General features: G+C 39.7%; 1 pseudogene across 1 annotated transcript; it reads left to right on the forward strand.

Annotated features, from left to right (window-relative positions):
* Positions 1-2572: 2572 nt before the first annotated feature.
* On the forward strand, positions 2573-3575 carry LOC308259735 (heterogeneous nuclear ribonucleoprotein D-like; annotated as a pseudogene). Its single transcript has one exon. The product of its transcript is annotated as a heterogeneous nuclear ribonucleoprotein D-like (transcript).
* Positions 3576-4031: the final 456 nt, after the last annotated feature.

The following is a 4031-nucleotide window of genomic DNA, read 5'->3' on the forward strand; positions in this document are numbered from 1 at the left end:
ATAAAGTATAAAATAGGTCTGGGAGTATAGCTCGGAGGTAGAAAAGCCCCTGGGTTCCACCCCCAGCACCACACACACACACACACACACACACACACACACTGAGGCATGAAAAATTAAATAACTTTTTCAAGGTCACAAAGGGGACAGAGCAAGGATTTTAATCCAGGCAATGTGTCATTAGCATCCAGTCTCTTAAACACGATGCTGTGCTGTCTTTCTGGGTCAGAAGAAAGAGTAAGAGAAGAGGAATAGAAAGTCCTCATGATACCCACTCTTGGCCCACACGTTCCCACTAGAAAATTATTGATAAGGTTCAGGGATTGAATTACATTTGGGGGGGGAGAAAAAGATGTTAGTGTTCATCAACAGTTGAATGGTTAAAGAAAATGTGGTATATATACACGATGGAATTTTACTGAGCCATGAAGAAAAACAAAATCATGTCATTTGCAGGAAAATGAATGGAACTAGACAATATTATTTTAAGTGAAATGAACCATTCACAGAAAGTCAAGGGTCATATATTTCACACGTGAAAGCTAGAAAGATAATAGAAAACAAAAGGGGTATCAGGTAAAAATGAGGAGAGAAACCAGTAGAATGGTGGAATAGGGTTGGGGGAGGGAGGCAGGGAGGAAAATAAGAGGCTTAATGAATGAAACAGTTTAGATAATGCTGGTATCCATGTATGAAGGTATCACTGCCAGTCTCATAAATACATATTGGGAGGGAAGAGTGAGGTGGGATCTGGAGGGAAACCCACCACGTGCTGTGTGGATGCATATTTGTATCACATTGAAACTCTCTGAGATGTATAAATACAATGCATTGGTAAAAATACATTAAAATAATAGCAGATAATCTTTAGGGCCTTGACAACATTGAACTGAGTATTTTTAAAACTCACAGCTCCCTTATGAGAAATGTATTACTATCGTTGCCATTTTATAGAGGAAACAGGTCTTTGGGTTATGCCTCTGAAGGAGATTGTGGGACCTCAACCCCTTCCTCTTTCTCCTTCTCTTCTTAGTTCATGGGGTAAGCAGGCTTGCTCCACCACACACTCTTTGCCATTGCCATCTGGTACCTACCAGAGGCCCAAAGTCCTAGCTCTACCCTAGTGTTGGACTGGAACCTTCAGAACTGAGCTAAATAAACCTTTTCTCTTTATAAGTTACTTACCTCAGGTATTTTGTTAGAGTGATAGCTGATTAATACACAACTAGACAATATCTCATTACTTTATGGGAAAATGCCAACGTGGAGAGCCCAGCATGAGTGTGGAGGATACCTTGCCCAAGAACTGGAGGGCAAGGAAAGAACTGAGCAGTCTGAGTGGGACCAAGGACCCACCATTGTCAGGTAGCATTCCCCATACCTCTGCTTTCTTTCCCTTTCTGCTTTTCCTTGGTCTGGTTTGACTCTCTTGGCCCTCATATAATGCACACAAACATGCTCAGTTGCTTTCTGGCTTTTATAATCATAGGCTTTTATTTGGAAGCAAAAAGTTGATAATCAAAATGCAGAAATGGAATCTCAGTAGCTGATAGGATTTCTATCTTCCTCCACCAGCCAGGGAAATCCTTCCTTTCTGAATATGTGTTATCTAGCAGGATACACGGTGAGAATGATTTTCTAAGAAGAAAATTGTTGGTAGTAAGCCCCTTTTCATTATTATCATACCTCCATTCATCACGGTTTCCCCTGTGAAAGAGTTTAGATACGTGTGTATATATCAGGGTGGGGGGTGCTTGAGTGGTAGAATCTAGTCTTGGTTTTGAAAGGAGATGTTGTATATCGCTATTTTCTAGGGACCAAGATTTTTGGGGATGCAATATTTTTGTGACTCTTTAATAAAGATTATTAGTAAACCTAAAATAATGAGATTATTTCCTAAGTGAGTCAGTTGATATTAAAGATATTAGTCAAGGTTAGTCGACTATAAATTGGTAAATCCTGTTCACCTGTGTAGTGATTTCTAATTTACTAAACTTTTATGTATATTATCTAGTGTATATTATCACAACACTGCAGAGAAGCAAATATATCTATCCTTACAATACAGAAGGATAGAAATTCAAGAACATGTTTACTTGCTAATCATTGTTTTTCAGACATGAGTTAAAAATCCAGGCCTTCTTCTAAGATGGATTCTTTCTACCACAAAGAATAGTGCTGTATTAGCTGAGATGCTTTGGAATTGAAAAAAGTTTTTCAAAATTATTTATTTATTACAACAGATGTTGTAATTGTGATGGTAATTATTATTGGCTTTTTTGTATGTTAAATGAGAGGGCTCATAATTCCACATGTGATAAGTCCTTAAAAGATGTCCCAATGTGTATTCATTGAGCAGTTGGTTGATGCCCCAGAAACTAGGGTTGTTTCACTAATTGCTCCACTGTCCTCAGCTTGTCCCCCTCAGGGTAACAAGATAGCCTTGGCAATTTGAGGCATCATAACAGTAGATAAGACAGAAGAAAGGAACTGTCCTGGGATGTATCTTTATAGAAGGAAGACAATCCTTTTGGATAAGCCCTTTCCATAAAACTTCCAACATTCGCTCTTCCGCCGCCATTTTAAATCCAGCTCCATACAACGCTCCGCCGCCGCTGCTGCCGGGACCGGACTGCGCACCAGCACACCCCTGCCAACAGCTCCGCCACCATGGAGGATATGAACAGTACAGCAACATAGAGGAGTTCGCAGAGGGATCCAAGATCAACGCAAGCAAGAACCAGCAGGATGACGGTAAAATGTTTATTGGAGGCTTGAGCTGGGATACAAGCAAGAAAGATCTGACTGAATATTTGTCTCGATTTGGGGAAGTTGTAGACTGCACAATTAAAACAGATCCAGTCACTGGAAGATCAAGAGGATTTGGTTTTGTGCTTTTCAAAGATGCCGCTAGTGTTGATAAGGTTTCGGAACTGAAAGAACATAAACTGGATGGCAAATTGATAGACCCCAAAAGGGCCAAAGCTTTAAAAGGGAAAGAGCCCCCTAAAAAGGTTTTTGTGGGTGGATTAAGCCCGGATACATCTGAAGAGCAAATTAAAGAATATTTTGGAGCCTTTGGAGAGATTGAAAATATTGAACTTCCCATGGATACAAAAACAAATGAAAGAAGAGGATTTTGCTTTATCACATATACAGATGAAGAGCCAGTAAAGAAATTGTTAGAAAGCAGATACCATCAAATTGGTTCTGGGAAGTGTGAAATCAAAGTTGCACAACCCAAAGAGGTACATAGGCAACAACAGCAACAACAAAAAGGAGGAAGAGGTGCTGTGGCTGGTGGAAGAGGTGGCACTAGGGGTTGAGGACGAGGTCAGGGCCAAAACTGGAACCAAGGATTTAATAACTATTATGATCAAGGATATGGAAATTACAATAGTGCCTATGGTGGTGATCAAAACTATAGTGGCTATGGCAGATATGAGTATACTGGGTATAACTATGGAAACTATGGATCTGGACAGGGATATGCAGACTACAGTGGTCAACAAAGCACTTACGGCAGAGCATCTCGAGGGGGTGGCAATCACCAGAATAATTACCAGCCATACTAAAGGAGGACACTGGAGAAAACAGGAGATGCTAAAGAAAACCAGCTTGCAGGATGACACTGAAGACTGGTCTTCTATTGATCTAAGATGATGATTTTGTAAAAGACTTTCTAGTGTACAAGACACAACCGTCCAACTGTATATAGCTGCCATTTAGTTTTCTGTTTTTACTTTGTCCTTTGCTGTCTGTGTTATGACTCAATGTGGATTTGTGTTTATACAAATTTTATTTGTATGATTTCATGTTAGACCTCAAATAAATGCTTGCTTCCTTATGTGAAAAAAAAAAAACTTCCAACATTCTCAATGGCCGCAGTGTTCTCAACATTCTCTGCTTCCTTTTCATGAAAACTCTCTTGGAGCCACTCCTTTATTCCCTCACTCTTTCAATAAATGTTTATTGATTATCCACTCTGTTTTGCTTAGGGAACAACAATGTACAAGTTACAGTTCCTGACT

The sequence above is a fragment of the Muscardinus avellanarius genome (assembly GCF_963383645.1).
Source record: "Muscardinus avellanarius genome assembly, chromosome: 3".
NCBI lineage: Eukaryota > Metazoa > Chordata > Mammalia > Rodentia > Gliridae > Muscardinus > Muscardinus avellanarius.